Source organism: Camelus dromedarius, chromosome 12 (genome assembly GCF_036321535.1).
Source record: "Camelus dromedarius isolate mCamDro1 chromosome 12, mCamDro1.pat, whole genome shotgun sequence".
Classification (NCBI taxonomy): domain Eukaryota; kingdom Metazoa; phylum Chordata; class Mammalia; order Artiodactyla; family Camelidae; genus Camelus; species Camelus dromedarius.
In genome coordinates, this window is record NC_087447.1 from 64,431,571 (window position 1) to 64,456,587 (window position 25,017).

A 25,017-nucleotide genomic window follows, 5' to 3' on the forward strand; every position below is an offset into this window, starting at 1 on the left:
GCACTTTAGAGTGTGGTAGAAATTCACTGACACTCCAAAGAGCACTCAAAAGTCCCCTTCAGAAGTGGGGAGTCCTGTCTCCTTCCAAGGACCTGAGACTTTAGTTGTGGACTGCCCCCGCCCCTTTTAACTGAGCTATTAAAACCAAGGCTCCCAAGTCCTTCCTGTAACAGCTCCAATAATCACTGCAGGAACCTTGCAAAGATCTTGTCACTAATAGCATGAATTTCAGCTTTCTTCAACACCGACTTGATGAAAAGTTTTAACCTGAAATCTCAAAACATTCCACTGAAAGCGTTGCATTTATCAATTTCCTTACCTCCTCTTTCCCCTACGAAGTTGTCAGATGCTGGGGAGCCGGGGAGGGTGCCTGGCTCATCTTTGAGTATTTCAAGTTTAGTACGGTTTTACATGCTGGCCATTTCTTTTCTATTTCATTTTTAAAAAAATGAGTTTCAAGAAATGAGAGATCACGCTTAAGCAACTCTCATTTAAAAAACAAAAACCAAAAAGACCTCCATGTGCCGTTTGGTAGGAACTGTTGGGTAAATTTTGTTTTACTAACTGTGGGCCTAAAGATGAACAAACTCACCCACTGAGAACTCTAGAAATGGTAGCTCTGAGGACTACTGTTACTAGCAGAAGTCAGCCGTAGTAGCTGTTGTACTAGACGCTGCTAAGTATGCGAGGGTGAACGGACCTCAACCTTGCGCTGAAAGAATTAAAAACGAATATCCAAACAGCAAAGGGCAGTTAATGAGTTAAATTTGCACTGCAGTACAGCTGAGTTTCGAAATGAGTGTCTCCTTGGCTAGTGATAAAATCTCTTAAATTTTATTTATTAGAACACATGGTGAACCTGTTCAAAGTTCAGACAAATTTTCCTTTCTTTTTTAATTTTTTTCTTTTTTGGGGGGAGGTAATTAGGTTTGTTTGTTTGTTTGTTTATTGAGATACTGGGGATTGAACCCAGGACCTTGTGCATGCTAAGCAGGCACTCTACCACTGAACTATAACCCCTCCCTTTAAAAAAATTTTTTTTTCCAGGCACGTTTTCCTGTTTACACCCTGATTATGGAATAGCAAACTTCTAAAAACAAAAGGTACCACTAGTGCCCTGTACAACCCCAGAGTGACACAAACCTACAAAGGGAAAAATAAGAACAAATATGGGCCTTGGGTAGTCTTTGCACCATGAGCATCATACTGCTAGCTAATCCTTTGAGCTGAAAGGAAATCTAAAATCATGCTGATGTCCAGTGCCAGCCAGAGAGGCAAGGAGCAAAGAATGCACCTCTTTTTCCACTCTGTGTAATACCACAGAGTAGCGTAAAGCAATTAAGTTAGATTCACCTGTAAATTAAAAATGGGTATTTGTAACATGGCAGGTCTCTTCTGTCTACTATGGAATTTAGATATATTTGAACCAGCATCTCCTGAGGCTTTGCCCTCCCTTTTTAATCTCTGTTGAAATTCTACTCATTCTTCCTTTAAGACTCAGCTCAATACCACGTCCTTTGGTCTTTTTCCACGCCCACAAACTCTCAAGCTCTTCTATGAATCTAAATCTATTCTTCTTAAGATTCACAATTATGTTTTGTTTCTCTCTCTCACAGCTGTTAACATCCATCTTTATCTTATCACCCTCTTCAGACCATAAATAAGCTCCTTAAAGAGCAGGATCAGTGACATGAAAAGAGTAGACACTCATCCATTTGCTGAATTGAACAGAGGAGACAGGAGTCTGGTCCTGGCTGTCCCATCCCTCTTCTCTTCCTTCAGCAGGGAACAGCATCCTGTGGACTCGAGGCAGCTCTCTATATTCTCACTGAGAAATACTAATAAATTAAACTAACAAGCACAGCCCTGGACATCAACCCACTACCTCCTTTGTACTCTCTGGGTACCCTGTGAGGCAAATAGTCACTTTGCTCCATTTGTTTATCTTTGTACGTTGTTAAAACAAGCAGAACCCGCAGTTTTCTATACTTTGTACTACTGTCTTTAAAACCAGTAATAATATTGCATGCTGTGACACTGACCTCAAGCAATAAATGCTCCCATATAAGCTTTTCAGGGTTGAGCACTTTCTTTAGAGATGCAGAATGACACAATATAATTGTTGAACATGCTGTTAAAATTTGGGGCTAAGACCCAAGAAAATGAGGAGAGGACTCGTAAGTCTTTGCACCTGAAATAACGCAAGTCCATAATAACTCCCTAACTCAGTGCTTCCCTGTTAACATACACAGTATATTTTTCTACCACTGATGGTAAGATCGTTCCCCGGGTCCTAAAAAAGAATGAAGAAGTACTTTACTTCTGTACAAACAACTTTTAATGTTCTGAATTGCGCAATAATAAAAACCTGCCTTTAATTTTAGAAAGTTTTGCCTATTAAAATTAGGTCTCAGTGAGATTACAAGAAATTAAAATTGGGATTTTTGGAAAGTAAGACTCCTATTAGAGACAATTACAGTTACATAACTTTCTAATATCAGTTGGTATGTGGCTGATAGCTGCTAGTCTTCGGAGAAACAAAAAGATATGCTGTGAATGTAGTTACCTGGTACATGAAGGGGAAGTTGCATTTTAAATCAAACATCTATGCTTAGCACCTACCACCAGGTTATAACAAAATCAAAGGGGCCAATAGGTGATTGTAAGGGAACAGAGTGACAGGATACTTTCCAGCTCTTTCAAAACACAATTATTAACAAAATACAGGTCACTTGCTCAGCTTTTAGGAATCAGGGAAGAAAAACATTCAATACAATTGATTTCTAGAGATTTAGAAAACATAAGCATTTAGCCATCTGAAAACCCATATTAAATTATGTCAAACTTCAGTTTCAAAGCAACGTAAAAGAACAAAAGTGTTTGTTTCTAGTTTTGAAAAGAACAGTTGGGTTTTAATTTTTGCCTGGAATAAAAAATGGCCTGATTTGTCTCATGGACTTCATCTCTGCTCTATTTTGTCAATCTCTAAATCTAGACACAGAGGACTACAAACCTGTGCATTAACGTGTACAGGTAAACCGAAAACCTGCTGTAACCAGAATCAAAACCATGACTTGTTATGCTTGTATGAGTAGATGGTTCACCAACTTTTTGATGTCAGAACCTCTTTATATTGCTAAAAATTATCGACCTCAAAAGCTTTTGTTAACGTGATATCGATCGATAATTATTATATTAGAAATTAAATCAAAGAAAAATTTAAATATTAATTCATTTAGAAATAAAAATAGAATAAACCTATTACATGTTAACACAAATGAATTTTTGTGAAACTCTGATTTCCAAAACAAAATAAAAAATTTACTGAGAAGAGTAGCATTGTTATACATTTGTGCAAGTATCTGGCTTAATTAAAGAGAACTGGGCTCTTATATCTGTTTCTGTGTTCAGTCTCTTTCTATATGCTGTGGTGATTGTACAACATGAAGAAAATCCAGCCTCACAAAGATACGTAGTTGGAAAAGGGAGGAGTATTCTAATAACCTTTCCAGGTAATTTTGGACATTCTGCGATACTGTGCTGAGACTTGAAAAGCAGTAGCTTTTAAGTTTGTTGCAACGTGGAGTCTGAAACCACATCAAAAACTTTCTTATTCTGTTGCATTAAAATCCATTGGTTTATCTTCTACTTTGAAGGGATTGATTACCAAAGTATGATTTTGTATTATTAACCATTGGTCATTTAGAAAATACTGGATCACTGAGTTTTGCAGGCTTTCCATATGTTGACATACTTAACGTATTATAAAAAATAAAATGTGCTAATGTCACCATTGTTTATATCAGAAAAAAACCTTGAAATTTGGAGAAGTGGTCAAGCTCATGGTAGAGGATACTAGTATTCCAAAATTCTTTTCTCTTCAAAGTTCAAATTTTATCAGTCGTTATCCTAGAAGTGATGGGTTTGCTTTGTTCATTTTTATAAAATTGTTGACCAAACTCCCAAGTCTGAGTAACCATAGTTATCAGTCAGTCATTTTTTTCATATAAAAATGGTGTTCAGTAAAATGTAAGTGACTAGTTTGGCTCAAAACTCAGTCACACAGCTGCTTTTCCTCAAGACAATCACCATACTTTGGTGTGGAGAAGAGCTTAGTACATATTCTCCATTTTGAAATGGGGATTATTAAAATGATAAGTATTCAATGGCCAAGATTAAATAAAGTGCATTATTTTTACTGTTTCATCAAGGATATTCTTGAGTGAAACTGACATTTTTTTATTATGAATACAGGATGATGAAGGAAATAATTACTATTTCAGTGTAATGCCCCTGCTTTGATTTGTGCTAAACACTAGCGTTCTGCAGACCACACTTTGGGAAATAATGGTTGAAATAAATGTTTCCAATATAATCTTGTCTCTCTTCCTTTCAATCATACATCCTTATAAATGGTTTCAACTGCAGAAAGTTTGCTACAATTAATCTTCATATGAAGACAAAGTATTAAGAAACCATTAAGAACAATGATTATTTTTTACTCTTATTACTACACAGTCATAGAACTTCTATGGAAATGTTCATTTACTCATTTGTAAAAATAAACTTAACTGTAAAGCAATTAAGCAGGAATAATCAAGAAAACTCTGTAAAAGAAAAGCAATGTAGGAGGGGTGCTAGCTCTACTGTAGGGTAAAACATAGTAATCCTATAATGAAAGGAGTTGTGTTCGCACATGAATAGACAAACCAATGGAACGTCCCTCATTATGGCTCAAAATCTAGAAACATTACAAAATTGATCATTCAACTATGCATACACTTAAAAAAAATTTTGCATGTAACAAAAACACCATAAGGAAAATTAGAAGACAAATTATTTGCAATTTAACAGAAACCAGAACTAATAATCAATTATATAAGGAGCTCCTGAAAATCAAGAGGGAAAAACCAATAACCAAATTGAAAGATGACCAAAGAATGGGCAGTTAACAGAAGAAATAACTCATAAAAAGAGAAAAGCAAAAATTATATTTCACACATCAGGCTGGCAAAAATCCAAGTTAGGCAACGTATTTAATGACAAGACTATGAAGGAACAAGCAGTCTCAAAAATTTGTGGGAGTGCAAAAATCAGACAACCCTCCTAGATAACAATTTGACAATGTCTAGGCATCTAATTTTTGACACATCAATCCCACTTCTAGGAATCTAATTCATCCATACAGCCACAAAATCGGATAAGGAAAATGTCTATATTCAAAAATAACTTGAATTTAATCAAGACTTAATAGCCCCAAGTTCAAATTCATAGGAAATAGAGGGTTAGAGGAACAAGTTCAATGACAACATGAGGAAGCAAAGAAAATTATCCACGGTATGAACTATTCTAGAGGGCAGCTGACCACAACCAGTTAAAGGCATGAACAACAACAACAAAAAGAACAAACGACTCCTAAGAGGGGCTTAGAAGACCTAACTACCAAATGTAATGGCGAATCCGATCCAGAAAAAGTTACCTCTAAAGAGACAGTAAAACCCAACAAGGATCTACTGTATAGCCCAGGGAGCTCTGCTCAATATCTTGTAATAATCTATAATGGACAAGAATCTGAAAAAGAATAGATACATATGCACATCTAACTGAATCACTTTGCTGTACACCTGAAACTAACACAACACTGTACGTCAAGTATACGTCAATTAAAAAAAAGGATGTATTGTACAATATGGGGAATATGGCCAATATTTTGTAATAACTGTAAGTGGAGAGTAAAATTGCATAAAAATTAAAAAAATTAAATTTAAAAAGCTATTAAACAATTGGGAGAAAAACGAATAAGATGGGATATTAGATGATATCAAGCAATTATTGCTAATGTTGTTGGGTGTGATCCTGGCATTGCAGCTATCCAAGAATGTGCCTTACTCAGAAATGCATACTAATATATGCAGGGGCAAAAGGACATGAGTTCTAAGACTTAATTTAATACTCCACCAACAATAACAACAGCACAGGATTGATGAAGTGAGAGGGGCAAAATTTTGCCAATACTGAATTTGGTGATGGGTTTTGGAGGCTCATTACACTTTCTGCTTTTGTGTAGCTTGACATTTTCCATGATAATTTTTTTTAAGGTGCCTAGCAACATCCCTGACATGAACCAGGCATTTTATAAATGGCAATTATTACAATACAGTTTTGATACTTTGGAATATGATTAAAGAAGAAGAAATATGTTATGTATATTTAAACCTTCCTAAGCTTAAACACTAACTTTTACAAAGAGCTATTAATTTATTCAACAGATTTTTTTCTTTTTTTAAAGTCATTATCTGGAAGGTCTTGGGCTAAGAACTGAGAGTACAAAGTTAACAAAGCATAGGCGACCTCAAGGAAATGCCAGGAAAATAAATATGGATGCACCGTTACAGTAAGACAGATACTTAAGATAAGTAGCAAAGATAAAAAGTACAATAATTACTTTACAATACCTGTTAGGAGCGCTAATGAAGATGATCAAAATAGGAACGGTGAACTCTGCAAGGGGTTGGGTCAAAAGAGACCTCCACATGATAATTCTTTAGGTAGAAATAGACATTTAGCAGGTTACCTAGAAAAGGATGGCTAGGTCTATGAGGGTTCAACATCCCAGGCAAAAGGAATAGAAAAATGCAAAGACATAACACATGTGGGGAAGTACATTCCATTTCCATATGATCCCTGAAACTTTCTCCGGGAATTAAGTCTTGAGACATAGACTGGAGCCATATGTCCTATGTCATACTAACGAGTTTAGACTTCATATAAACAATAGACGATATTAAAAGGATTATACTCGTCTTTTGAGAAAGTATTTCTGACATAAGTTAGAAAATGGGACTCTGGTTGGGAAGGCTGGAAGAAATAAAGCCTGTTAGAATGCTACTATAATTTCTAGGAAAGAGAACATTTGGCTCGACTAAGCACTATGGATCCAGAAAATGAGTTATGTTGAGAGTTATTTAGGAGACAGAATAAACAGAATTGAATGACTGACCAGATCTGAGGGTAGTGAGAGAAGTCTAGGACGCCCCCACAGAGCTCTGAATTGGATGAATGGATGGATGAATAATGGTGACACCAGCTGGTATAAAAGAAATCTAGGGAATGAGGCAGCTTGGGTTGAGGTTATTCTAATAATCCAGGGATATATGTTCATAAGGCAGGTATACAGAAGGAGATGGGTTTCAAGGAGATGAAACTGCTGGCAAGAGTCAAGTGTTTCATTTTAATCTGCATTTAAATCCTAGTATGCATAACATCATAACATTTAATAACAACTTCATACTAGGTTCTCACACCACCTGTTTGTTCACAAAGTCTCTTCCAGTGACTCTAATAGGCTCTCCACTTCTACCACCCCTATACCATTTTAGGCTATTTTACCCCCAGCTATTGGGGAGGGGAGCGATGGTGGTGAGAATGGTAAACACAAGAAGGTAAGGTTTCCAACACTCTGGCTCTGCCTAGCTTTCCAATGTTTGTTTTCCAATGTGAACAGTTCACTTCAGCTACACTGATTTGCTGACTCCCCAGTATTCCTTTGCATATTTCTGTTCCTTTGTCCTTGAACCTCCATGTGGAATGCCACATCCCATCTTCATATGTATTACAATGCTGTTAACTCATCCTATAAAGCCCAACTCAGTTCCTGCATTCTCTGTACTGAGTCATTCAAACCTAAGGGAGTTGTCTCCTTTCTGGTTCTCACTTATAAGTCACCTGGTCATAGCTTTACATGTCTTTATCTTCTCTTTCATCAGTTTGATTATAAAGGAAGCATTCCATCTTGATTAACTGGAATCATGAACTCAAATCAGGTGCTCGATAAATGTTGATTGCTCACATATTTCCATGTATTACTGAGTTTATTACACATTTAGTGATATTAAGTAACAATTTTTGGACAGTAACCACCTTAAAATAGTTTCTTGGCATCCTGGACTCATGCTAGTCCTAAAACACACATACACACACATATTATAACTGAATAGAATTATTTTATAACATCTAAAGCTTTTGAATTTGTTGTGGCAACAAAATTCTCACAGTGCAGTTTTTGACTGAAAGAAAGAGCTGTTATTATGTTACAATCGAGATCTGTCGAAATATTTTCTAACAATCAAAAAGACTGTTTAATTTGCCATTCTCTTGATAGCGCCTCCCATTTTCCAGGTGAGCTTACATACAGATGTTCTTCGTGCAACTTTCTGTTGTTTCTTATTCTATTTTAACTAACTTAACTCATTTTAACTAAGAATGGCTTGTACTTAAGGCTTCAGTGTTAGCAGATGGAATTCAGTCTTCTAGTTAACTCAAAATAATTACAATAGTTTACATGATTTAAGCATTACTAATTTTTAAGCATTAAAAGGACATCTAATGGGAACCAGAGCACTGCACTAAGCATTCTAAGTCAAAAACACATTCAAATAAAAAAAAAATCATCCAATCATTATGCACCAACTGAATTCTTCATTGTTAAACAGCTTATGTAACAGCTCTTTTAAGCATATACAAAGTATAAAAGCTACCTGGAAGAGCTTACAAACTAGCTGGTAAAATGAGACATACATACATCAAACAATAATAAACAGAATGATATGTAACTGAACGATACAGGCAAGGTGATGTAAAAGGGCACTAAAAACCTGAGTTCTTTTCCCTTCTCAAGCACTGAGGGAACTTCATCAGTTTCTGGGGCATCAGTTTTCTCACTTGAAAAATAAAAAACAAGAAAGATGATCTCTAAGGGAGTTTTTTTGCATTAACATTCTCTGGTCATACATAATGTTATGAGAGATTCTAAATGCTAATAGAAAGTTTTTAGAAGCAAAATAACCAAATTGCTTTAAAATTACTTTATTGTTTTTACTAGTTTAAAATAAATATTGTTTTTTAAAATAATCATGTCACTTATAGTCTATTAATAGACTGATAAAGAGTTTTTGGTAAAATGTTATAAAGCTAAGATTAGAAGATAATCTATATTATAAATATATTATGTAATTTTTATAACAGAATGACTTTAATTTTAAATGTATCCAAGATTCTTTTCAATGAGCCAGTTAAGAAAACATGCCATACTCTAAAAAAATTAAAAATTAAAAAAAAAATCCATTTCCCATCAGAATCCATGTTGTTTCAAGATTTTCTTCTTTCTTTAGTTTTTTCTTTGTTTGTTTGCTTGTTTTGCTTTTGTTTTTTTCCCCAAATAAATCAAGGGACTATCATAAGCTATTTTATGTGAATAACGAAGGTGGTCTTGTAAGTAATCTTGCTAAAATGAATAATCTTTATAATCTTTAATAAATATTGTGAATGATTTTTCAAAATCATCACAAAACAACATATGAACTTGTTGTTCTCAGATATTTCTATTAAAAAATGTATTACAGAGTTTAAGCGTCAGCATTAAGGATTACCAGGCCTGTCTGTATTCATGAGTTTTAATTTTATGTAACATATTTTTAGGGAGTTCATATAATCTTAAGAGGTCTTCAGATACTGCTGTTTTTTCCCTAGAATGCAATCTCCAAAAGATACGAGACTTTTCTCTTCTGAAAGAAGAGCCCTACGATCATGGTATGCCAAACACGGACACAGCTCGCAGCACACAGACAGTGTCTTGCTTCTCCACATGGGCTGCTTTTGCTTCCTCCAAGTATGGCAGCTGGGTTCCCAAAAGAAGCATACAAATGGAGAGGCTGAAGCTGCAGATCCCCACCCCAGGGGTTTTTATTGTTAGCCCTTCAAAGCCTAATTTAACTTTCTAAAGCAAAGAATTTTCATTTCCCTAAGCTATGCCCCAGACTCTCTTTTCTCCAAGAGGTGTGCATTACAGGGGGAACAACTCTTGAGTTTTTGCAGCACAGTTACTGGTGGTTATCAGACCTAAGGATCAAGTTCGCATGACAAAGTACATTTCCCAATGGGTACAACCAGTCCAATGAGAGTTTTAGAGGATTTAAAGACTAATCAAATGGCGATTTTATGTTATGCTCAAGAGCGGAAGTGAACTTAACAAAGTTGACACTCTCACCCATAATGTGAATACAATTATTTTTAATAACAGTTTGGATAGACATACATGATTATTTAATTGGCAGAATTTAGTTGGCAAATATTTTTAAATAGTTCCAAGTTCTGCATTTCTGATAGCCAATAATTTCTTTTGTACTTCGTTAATGTTATTTGATTTCTCAGAGAAAACCAGGAAAGTATCAAATAAGAATGCTATATGCAACAGAGGCCCCAGCTTAATTTCACGGATAATAAATGAAGTAACATTTATTTAACATTTATTCCTATAGTGGCAAAACATGAAATACAGATTTGTTACGTCTTGAGTTGGCAACATTCCACAAGGTTTTAAGGCAGTGGGATCCTTTTCTACAAAAGTTAATATTTTTCCCTACAAAATAAGTGCTTTTTTCTAATATAAAAAACAATATGACAGTATTTTTCTTATTACAAATAAAAAACAAAAGTATTCCAAAAATACACATTTTGCCAGAGGAAAAGTAATGCACTATAATGGTGACAGTGCAGCATCCAAGCAGCAGGTAAATATTTAATCTCTTCAAGCCTCAATTTATTCTTCCATCCAGTGGGGATGGTATCTCAACTTCATAAGCTATGTTATGAGGATTAAATAAGGTCTGAAGAAAAAATCTAGTACTGTGTCAAAAATGAGGTGGGCACAAAATGAAAAATAGCCCTATATTCAAACTTTAGATAGAATTTCTGGCAAGATTGATGAATTTCCCTCTACTCTGGATTGCGTGTTCCTAAGAGCTTCATTAAGAAATTACGTTATTGTTAGACTACAGCCCCCTCACTTGTGTGCACTGTCTCCCTCTCTGTAGCTTTTTCTTCTGATTTTAAAAGTTCACTTTTACTCAAAATGGAAAATAAAGTACAGATATGCTAACAAAAATTCTTTATAATTTCACCATACAAAACTATCACTTTAACATGGTGGTTTCTCTCCTTCCCATATGTTTTTCTAGGCATATATATGTATATACATAAATACAAATTTACTAGAGGTCATAATTTTTCATAATTTTGTGATTCTCCTTTCCCCATAATTTCCCCCAAACGTACATTTTAGTAACATCAGAATGATAAATTGTGCTTTTAACTATGAATTGAAGTGACGAGTACATGACAGTTCCCTCGAGGGCCCTCTCAGGTGACATACTTCAAAGACAGCTGGGATCTCTTAATGATGTTATTTTAAAGATCTATTGAATTTCTATAGATGATTTATAACATTTATAATTAATCACACCATTACAATGAATTAACTAAAGGCCAAGGCTAATTTGGAAAAAACAAAACAAAACAGAATAACCTTTTCAATTACAGTCATTCTGCTATAACACAACACATGTGCCCCTAAAAATTCACTGCTTTGTGCAAAGTCAGGCAATAAAACCACGGGCTTAAGGGGACAATGAAACTAAGGGCACAATACTGGAAAAAAAAAAATGTACCAGTTTTATATTTTAAAAAAGGAACCTAATAAAAATGGTACCAAAATTTTCCACATGTTAAATTATTAAAAAATACATAAAGTACTACAATAAATATGGCACAGGACCTTGAAAAAGACCCGATGGTTGCTTGTGGAAGTGGGCGTGGGAGGGCCTGCAGCCTGTGAGTCATGAAGCAGTGGAAGGAGGGTGAGCTGGGATTGGATGGAAAGTTGTCACCCCAGATGTGGATAGACAGAGCTCAAAACACTGGTGAAATGAGGGAGAGTTTGAGCGACACGTGTGTTTAGCATACTCCTAGGCAGCTCAGGTCAGTTTTCTGAATTCACCTAGCATTTCTCTCGCATGAAATTGTGCATAATTAAATGCAAAATTCACCACCATGCTCAAATTATTCCCTAATACGTCAGTTGGAACAAACCTGCACAAGTGTTACAGGAGCACTAAGAGCATGTTGCATTCTGCTGCTACATCACGGAAGCAGAGCTCCCATTAAGACAGGAAGACTAAAGAAATTGATTATCCCTATGTACCAGACGACTCAAGACTATTTCATAAATTGACGTGAAATTGTTTTCATTTTAAAGAAAGTTAATTTGATGACCTTCACGGGCAAGGTGAAAGGAATGAGAAAAACCTCATATGTAGAAACTCTACTTTCGATTGCCATACAGTTCATTATAAATAATACTCTATAAATAAATACTTAACTTCCTTACATCAAAGAGATGGCCACACTAAAGAAAGGGAAAAACAAAATCAGAGTTAATTGAGGCAGTTTACAATTTGATTTGCATTATTTGAAAACCAAATTTATAAGAAAAGATAACAAATTTTATCAAGAAAAATGAGACGTCTGATATCGTTAGAGATAAAGGATACAGATACAGGATATATATCTCAGCTAATCGTCAATTACTTCCTGGTGTCTACGTTTCTAAAACAATAATGACAAATGATGTTTGCAAATTCCAAAGTGGTAATCAAGTAAGGCACCAAAATTTCTATCAGTCGAAAGTTATTTTTTGTATTTATAGGAAAGATAGCTAAGTTACTTACAGAAACACTAGCCTTTGGAAATGAAGACCAGTAGACCATTCCTTCCCATGCTAGAAAGAATGAAATCCAAATTATCTTCCTATTTCTTCTGCTTTTAAAGGCTCTTAGAGGAGGAAAACCAAATCTATCACCTTTCTTGATAAAGACTATGTCTAGCAACTGTCAATCAAGAAATGCAAATGTATTTACCCATATCAGAATTTACAGACTTATAAAAAGGAAATCAAATAAAACCATCAGGGCAAGTAGATGAAAACTTCTGACAACTTAGTAAAAAACAAACAAACAAACACAAAAATAGTTCATTTCTATTTATGAAATAGAAATGGGGGTAAAACATTGAATTTCTACATGCCTTCCTTTTATTTCTGGAGATTGAGAATTTCTATCTAGGTTGAAGAAAAGTAAACACATAGGAAAATAGCTGGAGGTGTGGTCATCAAGGTTTTAAGCAAGTTAGCTTGTGTCCCTCATCTATGGAATGGGGATAATACTTGTACCCACCTCATAGGGTAGTATAGTGTAAAGCCTAAAATTAAGGCTCAACATTTATGTGCTCCCTTGACATTTGATAAAATCAAGAGGACCTCAATGGTCCGACTACAAGTTCCCCTCCCCACTCTGCTCACGCAGATAAGGTTCCTTGGCCAAATAACCCTGCTTATCAAATGGACCTGGTGCAATTCCTGTTTATCCCTGGTCTCAGTTCCCTACCAGCCCATGGGATTATTCCAGCAAGACAATCACAGATTCCCACAGGAACCAGGGGGTACCTCACCCTCTTGATCCTACAAAACCTCCCTCCCGTGGCCCCTGATTTTTCACTCTTAAGTGCAACCTCCATACAGCCCTGCATGGTATGCGGTGTTTTCGTTCCCTGGACTGTGAGTATCTGTAACTAATAAACTGTTGATCTCACCCATCCAGTGTTGAATGTTGTTTCTTTGGTGATCCCTATGACCCAAAGCTAGGAATCCCTTCCTCACTAATGGAGTGAATAGGAAGCTATGGAAACAGGTAGTAAAAATATCATATGAGTTAATACCTGTCAAGCTCTCAAAGCAGTGTCATACTATCTACTATATAAGTATCTGCTATTATTAGAATTATGCAACATTGAGTTCATACAGTTCAATGTAACTAAAGAGTTTAAACATTATCTAACAAATTAAAGATTTAGACAACGGACTAGATTTAGAAAACTACTGGTTCACAGTTATCCCTGAATTCAATATTCTGCTCAACAAATGACCTAGATAATTAAAAATGGAAAATAAAATCAGAAAATAAAGCCACTTAAGTGAGAAACACTCATTTACAAAATAATTGGTTATAGATACTCTATAATGAGTAGATGATCATTTTCAAGAATTAAAATTTCAAATAAAAATCATTAAAATGCAGAAAGTCTTCAAGATCACATCACTCTGCCTTAAAAATAAGAACAAGTATTTAGTATTTAATACTTGACTGACCATCTTTTCAATGCAGTAGCATATTTGGATGATTGAAATTTTGCTCATGACTTCATAATTGTTGAAGATAAATAATAATCTATGAATATCTATAAAAAGCCAAAAGGGTGTATGTTTCCCATGTTTACCTCCCTTCATAATAATTTAGAAAATATCTTCCTCTCCAACCACACGGAAAGCTCCCTAAAATCTAGGCCATATTTGGTATACTTTTGTATTCTTTAAAAATCCTAGAATATAAATGTTAATTAATTATAAAATTAAATTTAAAAAAATCATCTTTTCCTATCTTCCAGTCGTAATTGAAAACCCCTCTAGATTAATATATAATGTTCAAATTATATATTTGATAAATTCCTGAAAATTATACAGTAAGTCTCACCTACCATACAGTATAAAGGCAGAATACAATTATAGCTATCTTTTGAATTCAAAATTAAAGAGAAAAAACTAATTTTCTGATTAAATATTAGTAAGTACTTAAGGTTCCTAAAGGGAAATCGTGGAATGATTGATATGAAAACATAAAAGAATATACTGTGGAACCAGCTACAGTACCTTTGTTCATTTCCAGACCGTGTATACACGTCTACACATCTGAGTCCTCATCAGCCGCCTACACACACATTATCATTCCCTTGGCAATTTACCCAGAGCTTCTGTGGATATCTATTAAACCCATGCTCTTTTGTTTTTATCTCAGTGCCTCTTTAATCTACCATCTCATTTGAATCTGCCCTCTGCACTATCCTTCACTTAATTTGTTCTACTCTGTTATTTCAAAATGGTAAGAGCTATTCACACTTTTCTAAAATACACATTTATTGTTAAAACAAACAAAAGGCAGGGAAGCGAAACAGATGATAAAAATGATTTCCAGTAACCTCACCACTCAGTTATGAAGACTGCTGATTTTAGAGTCCATCCTTCTGTATTTTCTTTTTTACTTTAAAAAAAAAAATGAGAAATTTAACAGCCTTAAAGGAAAGATCTTGTTTCCACCCAATAACCCATTATGGACATCAGTTCACTTTAACATGTAGATCTGTATCCTAAGAGCTGTCCAGCCCCCTATTGTATTTAAGTCACATAATTTGTTTCACCAATTCTCTCGTTAACAGTGCCATCAGGGTGTTAAGTATTTACTGATGACACTTTAAAGCTGAGAGATGATTCAGCTGGAAATTACCCCCATACTAAGATAAGGCTTAGTCAAGGAGGAAATGAGGATAGAAAAGTAAAGGACAAAAGAAGATTACAGAGGATAATGTGGTCTTACTCTTCAGCCTGTATGTAATACACAGCACGCTCACAGACATCTACTGAAGGCCAGGTGGCCCCGCCTGAGAACTAAAGGGCTTTGCCTCTTAAGTGGGTGTGGATGTAAGAGGCAACAGGGAGCAGGTTGCCAGCGGAGTCTTTCAACAACGGATGTAATCCACAGACCCCAAATTGAAGGAACCAGTTAGAAAAAATGGCATAAATGGTTCAGCTTTTATTTTTAACTTTGTCATTGCTTCCAGGGTTCCAGAGATAATTCTGTTTAAATATAATCAAGAATGACCCATAATTTAGACAGTATTTTTATTCTTTATGAGAATAAAATTACAGCCATGCCTTTTTTTCCTCAAGGCCCCAATTCTAATCTGATATCTGGCTTCTCACATTTTCTATTGATCTGAAGATAATAATTATCACTCATCAATTAAGGGATTGCCCAGTAGCATTTTGAAATACTCAGACAAAAAGTGCTATGTAAAAAAAAAAGGTGTGTTATGCTAGCTTAATCAGTCATGCAATAACTGACAGGAAGTATTCTCATACCTCACTTTTGCTGTACTGCTATTTTAGACCATGAAAATGCCTTTTTAAATTTCCTTTTTTACGAGTCCCGAAGTCAAAAGCTGACTGCCCATTGCCATGGAGACAGTTCTATTTAAGGTACTATATTAGTTCTTTCCTCACAGAAGGAGGATAAAAAAAGTGGTCAATAGGAAAGCATCACTCTCTGTGGTTTAGAATTGGGTACCTAAAACGCCTCTGGGGAAGCTGGCACAGAAGGGAAACTTAGGGTGGGGGCAACTCCATGCAGGCCATTATTTCCCCCCCAAGAAAGATCAACACAGGTTAAATTTTAGTGCTAAGCTAGAGACGATGTGAGGAAAACTCCCATTACCTTAAAATTAGATGCAATCAAATAACAAAATTACTTACATCCACTATCCTACATAGAACTGCAGTTAACTGGAACAATCTTTCCTCTTCCAGGAGCAATCTTTTAGCCTTTTGATTTGTCTAGGGCCCATGTGTCATATATATTCCTTAAGTTTGTTTTGTTTTAATTTTCAGGTTTCCTGACAACCCATTTGTAATTGAAGAGTAAGCTACCAGTTTACACGTAAAAAACAGATAATTTACATACATATTTAACCTTGTCTAAGAGACTTAAGTTTTTAAAAAAGCAATGTAGAACTTCTAAATCTGTCTTTAGGACAAATATATTCATTTCTCCTTTTATTTAAGGAAAAAAAGTCCAAGATAATTTTATTTTCCATGAAAAATTAGAACATCAATCTTCCTTGAAATAAAAATAATCTAAGCTGGTAAAACCCCTCAGCGTCTACCAACATTAGCACGGAAACACTTATTTTCATGTAAACAAGCAATTCCAAGAGCTATTTTTCACTTGATTTCTGTCATAGACAAGTTTTCAACACCCAACTCTTTTTTTCCCTTAAGCTAAAGTTCAGAATCTAGCAACAATAAGGTGACATATTTTTCTCAAGAGGAGAGCATGTTGTACCTGAAAGTCCCAAATCCATAACCATATTTTTAAAACGAATAAAAGATACCTTCCTGATTCTAGAGCTGGTACTTGCCATTATTATCTACAAAGAGTAAAGACTTAGTATTGACTTACTTTGAAGCAATTTCTTCTTTTTCCCCTATTTCTCAAACAACTGATAATGCATACTGAAAACAAAATGGATGTATAATTTTGATTTGTAGACATATTTAGTTAATAATCCTAGACTAGTCATTTCCAATCCTTAGAGTGTCTCAGGATCACCTGGAGGGCTTATTCAAATACAGATGGATGGTTCTCACCTCCAGAACTTCTGATTCAGCAGGTCTGGGATGGGATCCAAGAATCTGCATTTCTAGCAAATTCCCAGGTGATGTTCACGCTGCTGATTCCAGGACCCCACGTCAGGAACCACTGTCATGGACCCTAAACTACCTTCTCAGACCAGGGAACTGTGACTCCTTGTTAACACATGACTTCAGTCTTTCTCCAAATGAGCCATTTTAAATAAGACAATAGCTTCAGTCCCTCAGGGGAAACAGTCAGTCATAACAATATGGAAAGGCCATTAATTCAATCAAGACTAAGTTAGCTCCTAAAAATTGCTGTCTAGTGGTTGGATGACTGTCATAAGTCACAGAGATATTCAGGAAAAGTAACCCCTGATCAGCAATAAAGGGTTTGTGTCCCCTGGGAATCCTTGAAAAACAAGTATCTACTATTAAATTGTGCAGGAGAACTTAGGACTCAAATGTAAATTTTTCTTAGAAATAACTGTAAACCATTTTGCCAATTATGTATGTTCTGGAAAAGGTACATGTATCGAGTTTCTAAGAGCGCAATCTAGCTTTTCCACTGACTCACGTCTTCATTTTCGAAATCCTTGATCTTGGATTGATTGATCTACAAGACGGCACATTATGTCTTAGTTTTCAAGTGCTATAAGCTCTGTCAAAGAGTTAATTCTCCATAAACACTAAAATGCATTAAAATGACTATAAAGATAGAATGAAAGGAAATGGCCTTTTCACAATAACCATGCAATCTTCTTTTTTTTTTTATGATCATGAAACGCATACCTGTCATGGAGAAAGTGATGGACAAGTTAGGAGTTCTAGAGACAAATTACTCCATTTTTATGGCATCAGAGTACCTTTCATGAAAGGTGACACAGTGGTTTGTTAAAAGCTACAATTACTAAATGCACACTGCCACAACAGGTTCAGATTTTGCTGGCACTCTAAGAGATGCAACACCCTGCAGCACCCTGATGGCACAACCCTGAGTTACTTTCACACTCAGCCTTTTTTTAATTGTTTCTATAAATATCTGAAGTTAAATGATGTTATCATCAAAGTGCTTGTTAATTATCAAGTCTTTCCATTTACCATTGTGACAAATATGTTCTCTGCAATTGCTTAATAAAACTCATGAATAAAGGAAGCAAGAGAAGACACACAGATATCAGGTACTTACCTTTAAAAGTTTAACCTCAATTAAAAGTAAAAATATTTTCCATTACTGCCTGCTTATACATCATAGAAATCTTATACCTCATAGAAATGTCTTTTTAAACCAAAGATCCGTGATTACTTCATAAAGGAGAACAAGAAATCTCATATCCATACATGGGGTATGTACATTGAATTCTCCCATACACAATTACAGCAATATGCAATCATAACAAGAGTTGGTCAACAGAACTCCTCACCAGATCTAGTTTAAAGGACACATCATAAAATGCATCATTAACGAATCTTCATTTCAACGAAAATTCTGATTGACTGATTAGGGTTTGAACCTGGCATGTCACACTGGCTGTGCTATTATTGCTCTGGGTATCATTAGATTTCCACCACGGAAAATACCACATACTGATGCTTTGATAAGTGTGCAAACTGGACAAATGGTGCCATATTGTATTCACTGATTTAATGTTCAGGGTGAAAATTTTAAAGCTCATCCCCATAAAAAGTATTTTGAATAGCTAATGATCTTCCAGGCTTAAATTACTGACAGCCATCACTTCCACTCATCAGAGGAGGGGTTTATATCCACTGCATTCTCCTCTCCTCACACACACTCTCCAATACCAACATTCATGTATCTCTGCATTCAAATGGTCAGCTCTGGAGTACGTGTTCATTTCAAGTTTATGACACATCTTTTGAGTGCCACTATGTTAATGTTGGTTGAGGGAGGTAGTTAGGGAATTAGGACTTTAATGGAATCAGACAGTGAACTCAATACTTTTAAATGATTTAATATAGAAAAACTACAATGCCTGTGGCACTGCCAGTCTGTAGTCACAAGGAACATCTACGGAACTTCACAGGACCTCATAGACGATACGAGTAACAGGGCTCTAAAACCCTACCACAGGGACTCTGACCAGCACAAAAACATTCAGATTCTCAAATGATCAGTTTTGTGCTATGACTCATCAATCTAAACCGTTCATATTAAATTTTGGAAAACTCTCAAAATGTAACTTTAATCAAAATGTTAAGTCTCTGTAATACATAATGGCACTTCCATTGAACTCAGATAGGGTGTGACAATTTCCGAAGAGGTAAAAAAACATTTTGCTTGTAGATGCTAAGCGACCTGACAAATGTCCTTTCAAGTATATTCAGTGTCTGAAGATTTTTAAAGTTTTAGTTTGGACGCATCCAAATCATATGCTACCTATCCAGGATTCTAAATGGGCAGGTCGCTCCAATCAGATGGTTTTCTAATGGTAGTGTTTATGACTTAGTTGGTTTTTGATTAGTTTTGTACACCAGTGAAAGTACAGTTAGAACTACATAGAAAAAATTGAAGTCCTATTACTATTGATATTTTAATAATAAGCAAAGTACAGTTCAGAAAGTTGATGTAATCGAGACACCTGATGCAAAATTCCTTGCACTGCTTCTATACCAAGAGGTCAGCAAACTCCCAGCTGCCGGCTATACCCGGCCTGCCACCTCTTGTTGTACTGTCTGGGAGCTAAGAATAGGTTTTATACTTTTGAATGACTTTTTAAAAATCAAACAAATGTTTATGAGACTTGAAAAACTATATTAAACTAAAATTTCAGGACCCCCAAGTAAAGTTGTTTTTTTTTTTTAATAAAGCCACATCCATTCTTTAATAACTTGTCTATGGCTGGTTTCACAATACAGAGGCAGAACTGGGCAGTTGTGACAGAGACAATGACTTAGGCCTTACTTTTGGCCAGCAAGCCTGAAATATTTACTACCTATCTCTTTGTAGAAAAAGTTTGCCAAACCAAACTCTGTTCTGTATTACCTGTCAAGGGAGGGGCATAATTCTGAAGATCTCTTTGTGAGATCCAGACATGTGTTGTTACTCATCACACTGCTTAGGCAAGGACCCTGATATCCTCACTCTGTGTTCTTTCTGTGCCTAACACTTAATGTTTGTTGAATGAATAAATGAATGAAAGATATTCATAGTATGCGAGTGGTTTATAAATGTTTAGTCTCCACATTTCTTGCCTACTTAAGAATGTGAAGGCCATTAAAGGGTAATAACATTAAGACACAGAATGAGCATAAAATGGCAATGCATATATTTTTACCAAAAAAGAGAGAATTGTTTCTACATTCCTATGTACCAAAACAAGTATTTCCCCTCATTTTTAAGGGCACTAAATACTAAAAAGGCCTCTTGCATAATCAAAAGAATACTTGTAAGTTCATGCTCATCTTGGGTGCTCAATGATCTATGTACTTTGTTTAAAGAATAGTAGAACCTAGACTTTGTAGTTATTTTAATAGTTAAATAATATAAAATATTTGATATCTTACAAAATCATTAAGTAGATAGATCATACTCTATTAAAAGTTACAAATGAACAACTATATGGCAATAAACTAGACAACTTAGAAGAAATGGATAAGTTTCTAGAAACATATAGTCCACCAAAACTGAATCAAGAAGAAATAGATCATTTGAACAGACCAATCACTAGAAGTGAAACAGAATTAGCAATAAAAAACCACTCTGCAAACTAAAGTCCAGGACCAGGTGGCTTCACTGGGGAGTTCTATCAAACGTGCAAAGAAGAGCTCATACCAATCCTTCTCAAACTCCTCCAAAAGATTGAAGAGGAGGGAACACTCCCACACTCATTCCATGAAGCCACCATCACCCTGATATCAAAGCCAGACAAAGACACTACCAAAAAGGAAAGCCATAGGCCAACATTGTTGATGAACATAGATGCAAAAATCCTCAACAAAATATTAGCAAATAGAATCCAACAACACATAAAAAAGATCATACACTATGATCAAGTTAGATTCATCCCATATAAGGACACAAGGATTGTTCTACACAACACAAATCAAAGTGAGACACCACACCAACAAGAGGAAGGACAAAAACCACATCATCATCTCAACAGATGCAGAAAATGCATTTGATAAAATTCAAAACCCATTTATGACAAAAAATTCTTACCAAAGTGGTTATAGAGGGAACATACCTCAACATAAAAAAAGCTATTTATGACAAACCTACAGCCAGCATAGTAGTCAACGGTGAGAAGCAGAAAGTCTTCCCCCTAAAATCTGGAACAAGACAAGGATGCCCACTCTCACCACTTCTATTCAATACAGTATTGGAAGTCCTAGTATTGGAACTTATGAGAACTACAAAACATTGAAAAGGAAATTAAAGATGACTTAAAAGATATCCCATGTTCTTGGACTGAAACAATTAATATTGTTAAAATGGCCACACTACCCGAAGCAATCCTACAGATTTAATGTGATCCCGATCAAATTACCCAGGACATTTTTCACAGAACTAGAACAAATCATACTAAAATTTATATGGAATCACAAAAGACCCAGAATTGCCAAAGCATTACTGAAGAAAAAGAATGAAGCTGGAGGAATAACCCTCCCAGACTTCAGACAATACTACAGAGCTACAGTCATCAAAACAGTGTGGTACTGGCACAAAAACAGACATAAGGATCAATGGAACAGAATAGAGAGCCCAGAAATAAACCCACAAACTTTTGGTTAATTAATCTTCGACAAAGGAGGCAAGAATATACAATGGAATAAAGACAGTCTCTTCAGCAAATGGTGTTGGGAAAACTGGACAGCAGCATGTAAAGCAATGAAGTTAGAACACTCCCTCACAGCAATAACCAAACACATCCTCAGAGTGAACATGCTAAAAAAATATTCTTTGTCAAAGTCATTACCCTTCCTAGTGTTAAGCGTACAAGTTAGGAGAGATCGCTCCAATGAAGCAGTTACTTTGATTTCACAATGTATTTTTCCCTGGAAACAATGTTAGACTTTAGTGGTTAGGCTTCCAGTGTAATCAGTAAATGTCTATTGAATATACCTGTGATATTAAATGTACTCCGGAACCAGGTATCTTACTGTGTTTCTATGGAAAACTATCAAGAGTTCCAGCTGACAAACAGCAGAACCACAAATCCCTCTGCCTACCATGAACCCTTTGCATGGCTAGAAACTCTTCGTAGATGCAGTAGTGTAGGGGGTTGGCAGGGGAAGGCCAAGGGAAGGATAAAATCCCAGGGTCTCTTCGCTTTCTTTTATCATCATTTTCCCCTTAATACAGGAAGCCAAAATGAATAGTGGAAACAAGCATTCATGTTATTTCTTATCTTCATAAATTAACTCTTTTTTTTTACTGCAAAAAATTGACCAAAAAGTGAGAATGTTTCTTACAGGTGCTAGTCAAGTGACACAATATTGAAACTCAAAATGTTTCTAGACAGTGTCTTTTGTCACAGATACTATAGCAATATTGAATGAATCAATGACACTGAAGTCATGGACGACTGGTTGGCAAAAGGAGGAGGTCAAAGTTTGCTGGGAAATTAGGAAAAATCTATCTTGGAACTAAGAAAAATGGTCACATAATTAACGACAGATTTACACAGATGAAAGCGTGAACTAGAAAGGTCAAAACTGTTCCGTGAGAACTTCCACTTGATTCTCATTGATTTGATCTTACAAAGAGAAAAACTTGCATTTTTTTCATGTAAAAATAAAGTAGTAGGAAATATCTGGACTTGAAATCACTCCTATTAATCTCTTAAGGAATCAGGTCCTATTAAGTTGCATTAATTCTATAGTTTTTGAGTCTTGTACATAAAGACAACGTGTGGAGCATAAGGGAATGCGGTGTCTATGCCTGAACAGAGAGCCAGACTTTGGAGGTAGACTAGATTCAAATCCTGAGTCTGCTACTTATTGGTAAAATTACCTTAAGCAAGCAACCAAAGCTCTTTGAGCCCCAGTTTCTTCATCCATAAAATGCAATAATTCTTTATAGATTTATTGTGACGATTAAATGTAATACACATGCAGGGCTTAAATACTTAGCAGTCAATGGCACATAGGTGGTTTTCACTAGAAGCTACTACTGTCATTGATAATACAAAATACATTTCAAAACTAAGAGCGGCAGTCTCAGATAATCACCATAATCTTCTACAAAATCCAGTTTTAGTCACCCGTGAGGTAAAGTTGACCTTTCTAATTCAGCATGGTATCTATAGCTGGAAAGAGAGATTTCATTTCTTCAACTTCTTGGTTCAAAATCTTTGCAACAGAGGAGGATGTAAAAATGAAATCTGTATCGAGAAATGTGAACATATCTTCCAGTACAAATAGCTACTGATTAGTAGAGAAAATAAGTCTTACTCAGATCTATCTTTTACACTATAAGAAAGCTCTGCTACAAGACACAACATGGCCCTGGTCAGCCATCTTTATACTTGGTCATACTTATGCATATGGTATGTTCAGTACGTTCTTCATGAAACAGAGGTAAAATGCTTGTCATTCCTTATTAGCTTTGGGTAGCAAAATGCAAAGTATTTCAATCCACCACTCAATAACCTGTAATATTTATGTGTCTCTTAGGGAGCAGTCAGTACCCTGGACCACAGACCAATAAATGATTTCTGGGAGGATCTAAATAGTAAAGGCCAGCGACGAGGTGTTCTAGGCCTATGAACAATTCTCTGGCTCCCAGTTCCCAAAGGAGTGCCTGCTGGCCAAGGAGATCCCGGATGGCTTGGGAATAGTCCAAAGGAAAAGACTCAGGGGAGGTAGAAGGGGGCAAGGCTTGGCCAGAGTTCTATGGTGAAACAAACCTTAAGAGTAGACTTGCAGAAAATCTTGAGGTTTAAAGACTATTCTAAGACAGCCTGTCCGTACAGGACACTAGCAGATTCAAGGAGGTGAAGCATGCGTCCCTATCAAAGCAATGGCCATTTCACATTTCGGAGAAGGACCAACTGCGAAGGCCAGTGTCCTGATCCTCTTAGGGAACTTACATTCTTGCTCCCTCCCAGACCTCCCTCCAAAAAGGGGTATGATATTTAATTGAAACATTCCCATGGTCACAAAGCTGAAAAAATAATCTTTGTTATAAACTTCTCAAAGTGTTCCAATAAACCTTATTGATAAAGAGAACAAACTATGGCTATAAAGAACAGACATATGAGATAAATCTTGGAAAATGAGAAAAGTTGTCACTTTCTTACATTATACTGTATCCAGTATAAACGTACTGCCAGTATTTGCTAAAAATGAACTTTCCATTAACCATATCCCAAGTAAGAGGCAACCTCGTAGGGGAAAAGTAGATGTACATTTCAGTTACAATTCAACATGCAAAGATCAATAAACGCTGTATACTTGAATAGCATGGCAGTCCAGAGAACAGAGGGAGAAGGAAAAAGAAAAAAGAGTCTGAAGATTAGGAAAGACTTTTTGGAGATATCAGAAGAGTTCTGAAGAAAAATTCTGAACGACAAACAGAAATTCTACATGTTAACTGTAGGTTTACATGGTATAGAATATATATTTTCAAATATAGTTCACATGGCATCCACTTACAGATTTAAGGTAACTGTTGTGGGACACATGACTTAATGTTTTGGCTTGGCAACGTATTTACTCTGTGTTGAGAATTTCAGTTCCTCCCCCCATCCTCAATCCCACCACAGTGGTGTCTAAGGGACGGTTCTGCTGCTGGTAGTCATTTGCAGTTCTCACCAGACCTAATCTATAGATAGAGTAAGTAGATCCTTATGCCCACACCTTCAAGGTCACACTGAATCACAGGTAGCCATAGATTTTGTGCAGTGCAATCCACCCCTGCC

At 35.8% G+C, this 25,017-nt stretch overlaps 1 protein-coding gene across 3 annotated transcripts in view; it reads right to left on the reverse strand.

Annotated features, from left to right (window-relative positions):
• The window catches only part of SESN3 (sestrin 3), a 70,257-nt gene that overhangs the window by 37,077 nt on the left and 8,163 nt on the right, over positions 1-25,017 (reverse strand). The window contains exon 1 of one of the 3 annotated variants that reach the window (XM_064492832.1): positions 8,655-8,877. The exons of the other annotated variants lie outside the window; for them this stretch is intronic. The gene's annotated coding sequence lies outside the window, so the exon portion shown is untranslated. Of the gene's footprint in view, positions 1-8,654; positions 8,878-25,017 lie in introns of those variants that run through there. 3 annotated transcript variants of the gene reach the window in all.